We start from the raw sequence: 14,412 nt of genomic DNA on the forward strand, positions 1-14,412 counted from the left end.
ACAAACATGAATCGGAAGACACAGCTTCAGGCATCGAAGTCCTGGGACCATTAAATTTCCTGCCTACACTAAATTTTTGTTTTATTCTCGTATGGGATAAGGATGTCACCGGCAAGGCCAGCATTTATTGCCCATGCCTTGTTGCTTTCAAACTGAGTGTCACGCTAAACCATTTCAGAGGGCATTTAAGAGTCAAACACGTTGCCGCAAATCTGGAGTCACCTTTAATCCAGACCAGGTAAGGACGGCAGATTTCCTTCCCTGAGGGGATTAATGCTGCAGGTGGGTTTTTGTAAGAATCGACAATGGTCCCATTTTCACCATTAGACTAGTTCTATTCAGTTTTCTGAGCAAGACGAATGCAATGTTAGAAGGTGCACTGTCCCATTATTGCACCGCGCAGCTACCCATTCAAATACTTACACCTCTGTGAGATTGTGTCTGTCTGAAGAATATATTGGGATGAACATTAGATAATCACCACCACGGATGCTGGTGGTTGTGTCAGGCAAGGAAATTGATCCTCGGATGAATATGCCAGTGCTTGTCAATGCTGAACTCCAAACTAATAATGAGCCTCAAGGGGGCGATAATAAGGCAGCAAGTACTGGACATATAGTGGGAGGTACGTAAAGATCTGGAACAGATTCCAAAGGGAATGCATACCCTGGCAAGGATGGTAGAAAAGTCTTTCCAGGCAATGAGTGATGTGACTCCTTCACATGGTCTCCTTCATTGAAAGACTGGTGATTCTCATGGATAGCTACCTCCAGCAGTGGCTGCCAGAGACAGGTATGATCTAAAATACCATTGCTTTGTTACTGGGCTCAAACAGCCAACAATACAACAACAGGGGAATGAAATTCTGTTCTCTTTGTCATGCCTTTGTTCATTTCAGGTGAGCAGGGAAGTGCAAGTGATCATCACAGTGGCAGGTGAACAGCAGACGATATCAGCCAGGCTCACCTTTCAGAATGATCCTGATGTGGACAGCTTCCACTGGTTTGTAATGCAGAGTGATGCTAACAGAATGGGTTCGATTCCTGTACCAGCTGAGGCCATCAACAAAACCACAAATGCTTTCAGTAGCGCTGTATTGACATTCTCCTTTTTCCAGACACCCAGAAAGGCTTCATTAGCCTACTTTAGTTCATTTCTCCCTCATTTGTAGAGAATGAAGCAATCCCATGTATTTCGGAGACATGGCTGCGCAGTGAGCATGAAATATCCGTGGTTATATTTAGGAAGGACAGATGAGAAAAAGCAAAGGAGGTGGGGTGGTATTTCTGGTTTAAGATAGCGAGGAATAGTGAGGAAGGATATTATCCCCAGTGATGTGAAATCCGTATGGGTAGAACTCAGAAACACCAAGGGGCAGAAAACGATAGTTTGAGTTTTATACAGACTCCAAATTGTGGCAGTAATGTTCGGGGAAGGCATTAAACAGGAAATTAGAACCACAAACAACAAAGATACAACTGTAAATACGGGTGACGTTTATCTGCATATAGATTTGGCAATTCAAATCAGTAGCAATCCTGTAGGGGAGGAATTCCTTTAGTTCCTATAGAGGATAGTTTTCTGGATCAAAGCATTGACCAATTAAGTAGAGAACAAGCCACCCAAGACTGGGGTACAATGCAATAATAAAGGAATAATTGGCAATCTATCTGTGCAAGGCTCCTTGGGGAAGAGTAACCATAATATGATAGAATTCATCTTTAAGACGGACAATGACATAGTTGATTCTGAGACTAGGGTCCTGAATCAAAATGATGGCATGAAATGTGTGCTGGCTGTGATGGAATGTTACTTAAAAGGATGATGGTCATAGAATCCCTGCAGTGTAGAAGCAGGCCATTCAGCCCATTGAGACTACACTGACCCTCTGAAGAGCATCCCACCCAGATCCAACTCCTGACTCTACTCCTGTAACCCTGCACACTATAAGCAATTTAGCATGGCCAATCCACCTAACCTGCACATCTTTTGACTGTGGGATGAAACCAAAGCACGCAGAGGAACCTCACACAGACACGGGGAGATTGTACAAACTATCCACATAGACAGTTAGTTGCTTGAGGGTGGAATCGAACTCAGGCCCATGGCACTGTGAGATGGCAGTGCTAACCACTGTGCCACCATGCTGCCCACTATTAGTAGAAAATAACAAACACTTAAAGAATGCAGGGATGAACTATAACAATTGTTCATTCCTGTCAAGCACAAAAGGACGACAGATCACAAACACACTCAAGTTGGCCTACAACACTGTTTACACTGAGAGACTTTGCCATTGCACCTTTTGCAAACTCCTCGATTATCTTGTACACCAACTCTACGGCAATTGCCGTAATCTTTAAATCGAGATAGAGTCTATATTCTCAACTTGCGCTCAAGATACAGCAGTACAATTATGAGACACTGCCGAACAGATGAGGCAATGGAACTACACCACCTACATGCACACCAAGAACAGGAAACTGGAGAAACTTGGCATCACCACCAGCAATAACCAAGTCTGCCCTGGTACCACAGTTGAAAGTGGTACCACCGCGGGAGAATCCATCGTCAATTTATCTGACCGCACCCTTCAACTGGACGAGATTGAAGTTCTCAGCCGAGGATACAATTTCTGTCCCACCACCAAAATGGACCTCACTGGTCTCATGGCAGACACAGAAGAATTATCAGATGAATGAGACTCCGGGATTTCTTTCAAGACGTCAGCAGTGAGCCCAATGAGACAAACAACGAACCGGATCAGTTAACAGAGAGATCCATGGGGGAGCCGGCAAAGAAGGAGTTGGATTGGACCCATCCAGAGGGTCGCAGCCCGGGGCTTGACAGGCACGCTCAAGCTGTCAGAGAATGCGTGAACGCCAGATTCATCAGCTGCACTCATAAGGTAGTGCAAAACATCACCCAGGAACAACGCAATACCATCCGTGGTCTCAAGACCAATCGCAACATTGGCATCAAATCAGCAGACAAAGGAGGAGCCATTGTCATACAGAATAGAACAAACTACTGCAAGAAAGTGTACTGACAGCTGAATACTACAGAAAACTACCTGCCGGTCCGACCAAAGAACACACCCATCAACTGCACGGACTGGTCAAGACTTTTGTTCCAGTCCTTCAGAGTACCTTACGTGCTCTCATCTGCATACTTCCCATGTAGGGGACTTCTACTGCCTTCCAAAGATACACAAAGCCAACGCACCTGGATGCCCCATCGTATCAGGCAATGGGACCCTGTGTGAAAACCTCTATATCAAGGGCATCTTGAAACCCATTGCACAGGGAACCCCCAGCTTCTGTCACAACACTACAGATTTCTTACAGAAATTCAGCACCCACGGACCAGTTGAACCAGGAACATTCCTCATCACAACGGATGTTTCGGCACTCTACACCAGTATCCCGCCCGGCAACGGCATTGCTGCAACAGCCTCAGTACTCAATACCACCAACTGCCAATTTCCAGATGCCATTCTACAACTCATACGCTTCATCCTCGACCACAACGTCTTCACCATTGACAACCAGTTCTTCATCCAGACACATAGAACAGCCATGGGGACTAAATTTGCTCCCCTATGTGCCAACATTTTCATGCACAAGTTCGAACAAGACTTCTTTGCTGCACAGAACCTTCGACCAATGCTATATACCAGATACGTTGATGACATTTTCTTTCTTTGGACACATGGCAAGGAATCACTGAAACAAATACATAGTGATATCAACAAATTTCATCCCACCATCAGACTTACCATGGACTACTACGGTGGAAAGACAGTGGAACAGCAATGGCAGGAGTTTCTGGGAGTAATTCGGGAGACACAGCAAAAATTCATCCCTCGGAAAAAGAAGCATGAAACAGGGAGGATGAGGCAACTGTGGTTGACTAAGGAAGTCAGGGGTAGCATAAAAGCAAAAGAGAAAGCATATAATGTGGCGAAGGACAGTGGGAAACCAGAGGATTGGGAAGCTTACAAAGACCAGCAGAGGGTAACAAAAAAAGAAATAAGGAGAGAGAAGATTAAGTATGAGGGTAAGCTAGCCAGTAATATAAATGAAGACTGTAAGGATTTCTTTAGATATATAAAGGGCAAAAGAGAGGCAAAAGTGGACATTGGACCACTGGAAATTGATGGTGGAGAGATAGTAGTGGGGAACAAGAAAATGGCTGAGGGACTGAATAATTACTTTGCGTCAGTCTTCATGGTGGAAGACACGAGTAATCTCCCAAAAAATTCAAGACAGTCAGGGGGCAAAGCTGAGTATGGTGGCCATCACCAAGAGAAAGATGCTAGTAAAACTGATTGGCCTGAAAGTGGATAAATCACCTGGATCAGAAGGGCTACACCCCAAAGTTCTAAAGGAGATAGCTGAAGGGATAGTGGAAGCGTTAGTGGTGATATTTCAGGAATCATTAGAGTCAGGGAGGGTCCCAGAGGACTGGAAAATTGCTAACGTGACACCCCTGTTTAAAAAGGGAGTAAGGCAAGAGACGTAAATTTACAGGCCGATTAGCCTAACCTCAGTCGTGGGTAAGATTTTGGAGTCCATTGTAAAGGATGAGATTTCTGAATATTTAGAAGTGTATGGTAAAATAGGGCAAAGTCAGCATGGTTTCATCAAGGGGAGGTCATGTTTGACAAATCTGCTAGAATTCTTTGAGGAAGTAATGAGCAGAGTGGACCAAGGAGAGCCAATGGATGTTATCTAACTGGACTTCAAGAAGGCCTTTGACAAGGTGCCACACAGGAAGCTGCTGAGTAAGATAAGGGCCCATGGTGTTAGAGGCATGGTGGGTAGCGGGGATAGAAGATTGGCAGAGTGAAAGCAAGGAATTATAGACTGGTTAGACAGACATCAGAAGTTGGGAAAATGCTAGGGTCCAGAATAATTTATGAAAGGGAAATCATTCTTGACAAATCTACTAGAATGTTTTGAGGATATAACTAGTAGCATTGATAAGGGGGACTCACTGGATATGTTTTACTTGGCATTAGGAAGGCTCTCGATAAAGCCCCACATAAAAGATTAGCATGTAAAATACAAGCACATAGGATTGGGGCAGTGAACCGGCATGGATAGAGAACTGGCTAACAGACAGGAATCAAAGAGTAAAGAAAAAACAGTTTTTTTTCTGAGTAGCAGACAGTGACTAGTGGGATACCACAGAGATCAGTATTTGGAGCCCAGCTACTCACAGTATATATTAACTACTTAGAAGAGTAGTAGTAAATGTAATATCTTCAAGTTTGCAGATGGCATAAGTTGGGTGGGTGGGAGCGGGGACAGTGGGGGTGAGCTATGAGGAAACTGTAGAGATGCTTTATTGTGATTTGAACACTTTGAGTGGACAAGTGCGTGGCAGATAAAGGATACTGTGGATAAGATTGAAGTTATCCACTTTGGTAGAAAATACAGGAAGGGGTAGATTATAAAAACAAAGGTGCTGGAAAAGCTCAGCAGGTCTGGCAGCATCTGTGAAGGAAAAAACAAAGTTAACGTTTCGGGTCCTGTGAGCCTTCCCCAGAGGAAGAAATTTCTCCTCATCTCAGATCTAAATGGCCTACCCAGTATCCTTACCCAGTATTCCTCAGAGGTTCTGATGAAGGATCACCGGACCCGAAGCGTTAATTCTGTTTTTCCTTCACAGATGCTGCCAGACCTGCTGAGCTTTTTCAGCAACTTTGGTTTTGTTCCTGATTTACAGCATCCGCAGTTCTTCCGGTTTTTATTTAAGGGGCAGATTATTATTTGAATGGTGATTGGGAAAGAGTGAGATCTTGGGTGTTCTTGTATACTAGTCACTGAAAGTTAGCATGTACATGCAACAGGAGCTGTGAAGACCAATGGTGTATGTTAGCCCTCATAGCAAGAGGATTCGAGTACAGGAACAAGGATGTATTGTTACAATTGTACAACTGGTGAGATCACACCTGGAATATTGTGTGCAGTTTTGGCCCCTTATCTGAGGAAAGATGTTCTGGCTATGGAAGGAGTGCAACAAAGATTTATGAGACTGATTCATGTGATAGTAGAACTGGCGTTTGAAAAGAGACTGGATGAATTGAAATTATATACATTAGAGTTTAGAAGAATGAGGGAATATCTCATAGAATCCTACAAAATTGTAACAAGACTAAATAGGGCAAATGAAGAAAGGACGTTCAGAACCAGGATACTGGGTAGGCCATTTAGGACTGAGATGAGGAGAAATTTCTTCACTCAGAGAGCAGTGAGCCTATTGGAATTCTGTGCTACAGAATGCAGTTCAGGCCAAAACTGATTTCAAGAAGGAGTTAAATATAGCTCTTGGAGTGAAAGTGATCACAAGCTATGGGGAGAGAACGGGAACAGAACTGGATGATCAGCCATGTTCATATTGATTTTCAGAGCAGGCTCGAAGGGCCGAATGGCCTACTCCTGCTCCTATTTTCTACCTTTCTGTGGAAAAGCATTTTAGACTCACACTCTGGGTTGCAGAGAACTGCATTTTGCTCCCTTACTAAACTGTTAGATGGCCAATTAGTTGCCACTTAAAAACCTCAGTCAAACTCCACTTTATCTTTTTTTGTCTGAGGAACAAGGAGGGACAAGCTGACAGCGTTTAACTACACCTGATGTTGTCAGACAAGAAGGTGGGGTCCTTTAGTGGGTCCTCTTCTTCCACTGAGCTTCTCGAACCTGAGTCCCTGAACCCACCCAGTACCATAACTGGCATCTTTGATTTGAACCCACCCGACATTACCAGCCTTACCTGAAGTCTGGGAGACATCTTCTTTTCTTCCTGGACTGTTTGTAATCCCAGTAGCAAGCACTATACTCTTTAAAACACTATTGAAGCCACAGCATGGCTGACCAATTAGATTGGACAACAGCTATCTAGGACAGGATCTCTTGTTTGAGAGGGGCAGTAGTCCCACTCCGAATCTATTAAGGTTTATTGCTGACCAATATTGCTGTGGCGCAGTCAGACTTTTGGTGTGTGAGGTGCCAACTGACTGTCAGGTTGAGAGGGTGGGTCATCCATTTTCTCTGCTTCCCTCACTCCATTGGAAAGGAAGATGAAACGAAGTTACAGGAAGAGACCTGATTACCAGGAACAAATAGCCAGATCAGACTGACAGAATGACGGCACTTGGTTATGACCTCAGCAAAGTTCCAATGCCACATTCCCATAATCTCCTACAGATGGCAGGATGCCAACCAGCTACGAGCATAAGGTGATGTAAGCAAAAATATCCATTTAGTCTTATTGCAAATGTGAGAGAAAGAATTGATAATAATAAGCAATATGTACAGTTACATAGACATTTATCTAAATGTCTCATGTCAACATGATACACTCAGTGGATTATTTCAAAGACTCCAGTGAGAATTATTACAGAGTAAAACCCATCAGTTAAAACTCAAGGGATCCACTCACAAATTTCTGTTGAGTGGAGCCGAGGTGGCCCAATTCCCACATGAGTGAACCTTTTGTAACCCGATGTGCCAAGAAAAGTGGTCAATATCAAAATCAACAGATTCAAACGCCAACTGAAAACACTGGAAAGCCATAAATGTGTGAAATATTTTTATTCAATTTGTTCACACCTTATAAAGAGTAGAACTTGTAAAAGGCCAGAGTTTTGCATTGAATATGGGCAACGCAAGCTTGAGGAACACCTCATTTTCCTCTGAGGCATGTTACAGCCTCCAGGTCTCAATATTGAATTCCACAACTTCAGAACCTGACTGATCTAGGCCCGAAACGTTAGCTTTCCTGCTTCTCTGATGCTGCTTGGCCTGCTGTGTTCATCCAGCTCTATACCTTGTTATCTCAGATTCCCCAGCATCTGCAGTTCCTACTATCTCTGCATATTTTCTGCGCTTCATTTATCATATATTTTTCTATCCCCCAGTTTTGTCTTGTTTGTGTTGTCTTTACTTTGCTCTCAGTAGACAGGATACATTCTCACCTTTTCACATCTTTATTTCCAATATTTACTTCTTTTTTCTCTTTCACCTCCATCAATAATTCCTTTGGTTCTCAATTGAACACTGGAAAACAGTCTTTTGCAATGGGTCTCAATACCATCTATTCCTTTGTTCCTTTTCCCGCCTCAAACATAATATAGAAGACCATTTTCCAACATCATTCTGGCCTGAAAAAGGGTAATTACGGCCTTGAAATAAATAAATAAATCATAGAATCCCCACAGTGTGGAAACAGACCCTTTGGCCCAACAAGTCCACACTGCCTCTCAGAGCATCCCACCCAGACCACCTAATCGACACATCCCTGAACACCACGGACAATTTAGCATGGCCAATCCACCTAGCTTTCACATCTTTTGACTGTGGGATTAAAGTGGAGCACCCAGCCAAAACTTACACAGACACAGGGAGAAAATACAAACTCCACACAGACAGTCACCCAAGAATGGAATTGAACCTGGGTCCCTGGTGCTGTGGGGCAGCAGTGCTGACCACTGAGCCACTGTGCCACTCTCAAAATTGACCTTGCCCAGCTCCCACTTAGGATACATCACAAGCCATTCTGGTAGTGGCAGGACCAACTATGAGAGCTTTGGATTTAGTTAAGGCTGACATTAACGAGATGAGACAGAGACTGTTCACAGTAAACTACAAAAATCTGCTAATGGGTAAAACAACTGAGGAACAGTGGAGAATGTTTCAAGAAACATTTAACACAATACAAAACCAGTTTATACCCCTGAGAGTGGAAAGCTTCATGTCATAGGGAAAACAGTCATGGACAACTAAAGAGATAAGGGACAACATAGAATTAAAAGAAAGGGCTTACAAAAATGCAAAAATCAGCACAGTTCCTGCTGAATGGGAAAGATACAAAGACCGCTAAATGGCCACAAAGCAGCTTAGGAGAGCTACTAAAAGGGATAATGAAAGGAAACTGGCCAGGGACATCAAAATCATTAAGAAGAAAATTTGGAGTGATATAAAGGAAACTGGATGATCAGGAGCAACGTTGGCTCATTAAAGACTGCAAGTGGGGATATTGTCAATGATTATAGGGAAATGGGCAAACATGTTGAATAATTACTTTGCCTCAGTATTTACATTAGAAAAGGAAGCTAGCTTGCTGGAAGTACCGAGAAATTAATAGTGGATTGGGAACAGGGACTGGATGAAATTAAGTCAAGGTAAAACAATGGTAATGAGTAAATTAATGAAAATAAACAGTGACAAATCTCAGGACCTGATGGTTTCTATCTGAGGGTGTTAAAGCATATAGAGGAAGTAATGAGCAGGGTAGACCAAGGAGAGCCAATGGATGTTATCTACCTGGACTTCAAGAAGGCCTTTGACAAGGTGCCGTACAGGAGGCTGCTGAGTAAGATAAGGGCCCATGGTGTTAGAGGCAAGGTGCTAGCGTGGATAGAAGACTGGCTGTCTGGCAGAAAGCAGACAGTGGGGTTAAAAGGGTCTTTCTCAGGATGGCATCTGGTGACAAGTGGTGTTCCACAAGGGTCAGTATTGGGACCACAACTTTTCACTTTATACGTTAATGATCTAGATGAAGGAACTGTGGGTATTCTGGCTAAGTTTGCAGTTGATACAAAGATAGGCAGAGGGACAGGTTGTATTGAGGGAGGTGGGGAGACTGCAAAAGGATTTGGACAGGTTAGGAGAGTGGGAAGAGAAGTGGCAGATGGAGTTCAACTTGAGAAAATGTGAGGTCATGCACTTTGGTAAGAAAAATAAAAGCATGGACTATTTTCTAAATGGGGAGAAAATTCAGAAGTCTGAAGTGCAAAGTGACTTGGGAGTTCTAGTCCAGGATTCTCTCAAGGTAAACTTGCAGGTTGAGTCAGTAGTCAGGAAGGCAAATGCAATGTTGGCATTTATTTTGAGAGGACTTGAATATAAAAGCAGGGATGTACTACTGAGGCTTTATAAGGCTCTGGTCAGGCCACATTTGGAGTATTGTTTGCAGTTTTGGGCCCCATATCTCAGGAAGGATGTACTGGCCCTGGAATGGGTTCAGAGGAGGTCTGCAAGAATGGTCCCAGGAATAAAAAGCTTAACATATGAGGAATGTTTGAGGACTCTGGGACTATACTCATTGGAGTTTAGAAGGATGAGGGGGGATCTAATTGAAACTTACAGAATATTGAATGGCCTGGACAGAGTGGATGTTGGGAAGATGTTTTCGTTTGTAGGAGAGACTAGGACCCAAGGGCACAGCCTTAGAGTAAAGGGAAGACCTTTTAGAATGGAGGTATGGAGAAACTTCCTCAGCCAGAGAGTGGTGAGTCTATGGAATTCACTGCCACAGAAGGCTGTGGAGGCCAGGTCATCGAGTACAATTAAGACTGAGATATATAGGTTCTTGATTATCAAGGGGATCAAGGGTTACGGGGAGAAAGCAAGAAAATGGGGTTGAGGAACTTATCAGCCATGATTGAATGGCGGAGTAGACTCGATGGGCTGAATGGCCTAATTTCTGCTCCTATGTCTTATGGTGTTCTGGCCTTATTGTCGACGCCGTAACAATAACCTTTCAGAGTTTCCCAGATACAGGTGTTGTCCCTCTGGATTGGAAAATTGCACATGCCGCTCTGCTTTTTAAGAAGGTTAAAGAAGACAACCAGGGAATTACAGATCTGTTAGCCTAACAACCATAACGGAGAAATTGTTGGAGTCTGCGATTAAGGATGGGGGTAACTGAACACCTTAAAGATTTTCAGTTAATCAGGGAGAGCCAGAATGGATTCATGACGGGCAGGTCATGCCTGAGAAATCTCATTGAATTTTTTGAAGAAGTGACAAAGGTAGTGGACAGGGGAATGTCAATGGATGTTGTTTATATGGATTTCCAGAAAGCATTTGATAAGGTCCCATAGAAGAGACTGTTAATTAACATAGAAGCCAACAGAACCAAGGACAAATTACTGACAAAGCTAAGAAATTGATTGAGTAGCAGGCGACAAAGTATAGATAATGGATAGGTATTCAAACTGTTAGGATGTGACCAGTGGAGTCTCACAAGGATCTCTGTTAGTGCCTCAAATATTCATAATATTTAATTTACTACTTGGATAATGGCATAGAAAGTCATATGTCCAAATTTGCTGATGACACTAAGTTAGGCAGCATTATAGACAGCAAAGACGATAACATAAAATTACAGAGGGGTATTGTTAAAGTGAATAGGCAAAGCTGTGGCACATGGAGTTCAATGCAAGCCAGTGAGAAGTTATCCATTTTCGATGAAAAAGGGTAGATCACTGTTCTTTCTAGATGGCCCACAGACCCACAGCATATGGTTGACTTTTAATTGCCCTCTGAAATGGCCTAGCAAGCCATTCAGTCATACCAATTGCTATAAAGTCTCAAAGAAATGAAACCAGATGGATCACCTGGCATTGGCCTAGGTACTGGGAAAGACAACAGCAAAAACAGCCCTGTTGAACCTGTAAAGTCCTCCTCACTAACATCTGGGGGTTAGTGCCAAAATTGGGAGAGCTGTCTCACACACTAATCAAGCAACTGCCTGACATAGTCATACTCATGGAATCATACTTTACAAACAATCCTTGGGTGTGTCCTGTCCCACCAGCTGGATACACCCAGCAGAAGTGACAGTAGAGTGGTATACAGTCAGGTGGTAGTTGCCATGGGAGTCCTCAGTATTGACTCCAGACCCCCTGATGTGGCAAGGAAACCTCTTGCTAATTGCTACGTACCGTCTTCCTTCAGCTGATGAATCGATACTCCTCCATGTTGTACAATGCTTAGACAAAGCACTGAAGATGGCAAGGGCACAAAATGTACTCTGGGTGGGGGATTTCAATGTCCACCATGAAGAGTGGTCTGGCAGCAGGACTACAGGTCAGGCTGGTCAGCTCCTAAAGGACATAGCTGCTAGGCTGGGTCTGCAGCAGGTGGCGAGGGAACCAACAGGAGGAAAAAACATACTTGACCTCATCCTTACCAATCTGCCAGCTACAGTTGCATCTGTCCATGACAGTATCAGTAAGAGTGACCATCACACAGTCCTTGTGGAGATGAAGTCCTGCCTTCGCATTCAGAATAACCTCCAGTGCATTGTGTGGCACTATCATCGTGCTAAGTGGGACAAACTTTGAACAGATCTAGCAACTCAAGACTGGACGCACTGTGGGCCACCATCAGCAGCAGCAGAATTGTACTCCAGCACAATCTGTAACCTCATGGCCCGGCATATCCCCCTCTCAGCCATTACCATCAAGCCAGGGGATCAACCCTGGTTTAATGGAGAGTGCAGGAGGGCATGCCAGGAGCAGCACCAGGCATACCTGAAGATAAGGTCTCAACCTGGTGAAGCTACCAAACAGGAATACTTGCACGCCAAACGGCATAATCAGCATAACAGAGCTAAGTGATCCCATAACCAACTGATCAGATCTAAACAAAAACCGAAAAACTGTGGATGCTATAAATCAGGAACAGTTCTGAGGAAGGGTCACTGGGCCCGAAACGTTAAGTCTGATATTTTCTTCACAGATGCTGCCAGACCTACTGAGCTTTTCCAGCAATTTCTGTTTTTGGTCAGATCAAAGCTCTGTAGTCCTGCCACATCCAGTCATGAATGGTGGTGGGCGATTAAACAACTCACTGGAGGAGGAGATGCCACATATCCCTATTCTCAATGATGGAAGAGCCCAGCACATCAGTGCAAAAGATAAGGCTGAAGCATACGCAGCAACCTTCAGCCAGAAGTGCCGAGTGGAAGATCCATCTTGGCTTCCTCCAGTGGTCCCCAGCATTACAGATACCAGCCTTCAGCCAATTCAATTCACTCCACATGATATCAAGAAACGGTTGGAGGCACTGGGTGCTGCAAAGTCTTCCGGCCCTACAGCATTCCAGTAATAGCACTGAAGACTTGTGCTCCAGAACTTGCCGCTCCCTTAGCCAAGCTGTTCCTGTACAGCAACAACACTGGCATCTACACGGCAATGTGGAAAATTGCCTGGGTATGTCCTGCACATAAAAAGCAGGACAAATCCAAGCCGGCCAATTACAGCCCCATCAGTATACTCTCGATCCTCAGTAAACTGATGGAAGTGTGATTAACACTGCTATCAAGCAGCACCTGCTCAGCAATAACCTGCTCAGTGATGCCCAGTTTGAGTTCCGCCAGGGCCACTCAGCTCCTGATCTCATTACAGCCTTGGTTCAAACATGGACAAAAGAGCTGAATTCCAGAGGTGAGGCGAGGGTGACAGCCTTTGACATCAAGGCTACATTCGACCAAGTGTGGCATCGAGGAACCCTGGCAAAACTGGAATCAGTGGGAATCAGGGGGCAAACTGTCCAGGATTGGAATCATACCTGACACAAATGAAGATGGTCATGGTTGTTGGAGGTCAGTCATCTCAGCTCCAGGACATCTCTGCAGGAGTTCCTCAGGGTAGTGTCCTAGGCCCAACCATTTTCAGCTGCTTCAACAATGACCTTCCCTCCATCATAAGGTCAGAAGTGGGGTTGTTCACTGATGATTGCACAATATTCAGCACCATTCATGACTCCTCAGATACTGAAGCAGCCCATGTTCAAATGCAACAAGGTCTGGACAATATCCAGGCTTGGGCTGACAAGTGGCAAGTAACATTCGTGCCACCCAAATGCCAGGCTATGATCATCACTAATAAGAAACAAACTAATCTCCACCCCTTGATATTCAATGGTGTTACTATCACTGAACCCCCACTATCAACATCCAGAAACTCAACTAAACTCATCACACAAACACAGTGTTTACAAGAGCAGGTCAAAGGCTAGGAATACTGTGGCAAGTAAATCATCCTAATTCCCCAAAACCTGTTCACCATCTATTGGAGATCTACAGGCATATGGAGTTAGACCACAGATCAGCCATGATCTTACAGAATGGTGGAACAGACTTGAGGCTGTGACCAAGATGAATGAGATTGGCGTTCAGGACATCTTCTAGCTCAAATTCAGTAATATCTACATTGATGTTGAAAGGAATATCTTTGTTCTCATTTAGAGTTAGAAGTCAGCTAAGAGCATCAGAGATGTTCATTTGAGAACCAAGTTGTGCTGTATTTCTAAATGTATTTTGGATCTTCACAATTGGGTAGTGGAGACATGGAGGGGCTTTCAACAGATTATTTCCAATGTTTGGTGGTCATTATGAAGAATGAAATGCTTGCTGAGTAATGTAGGTAGTGGAATGCCCCTTTTAAATAAAGTAACAACTCTTTTGGGAAGCTGAGGGCAACATTGGTCAACTGAATGACATGCTGGGAAAATGGGCCAACTGAACAATGCGCTGGGAACTGGGTCAGGCCAGACAGATAGGTATGCAGAGACAACAAGGTGTGGAGCTAGATGAACACAGCAGGCCAAGCAG

Source organism: Rhincodon typus, chromosome 3, assembly GCF_021869965.1.
Source record: "Rhincodon typus isolate 14 chromosome 3, sRhiTyp1.1, whole genome shotgun sequence".
In the NCBI taxonomy this organism is placed as follows: Eukaryota; Metazoa; Chordata; class Chondrichthyes; order Orectolobiformes; family Rhincodontidae; genus Rhincodon; species Rhincodon typus.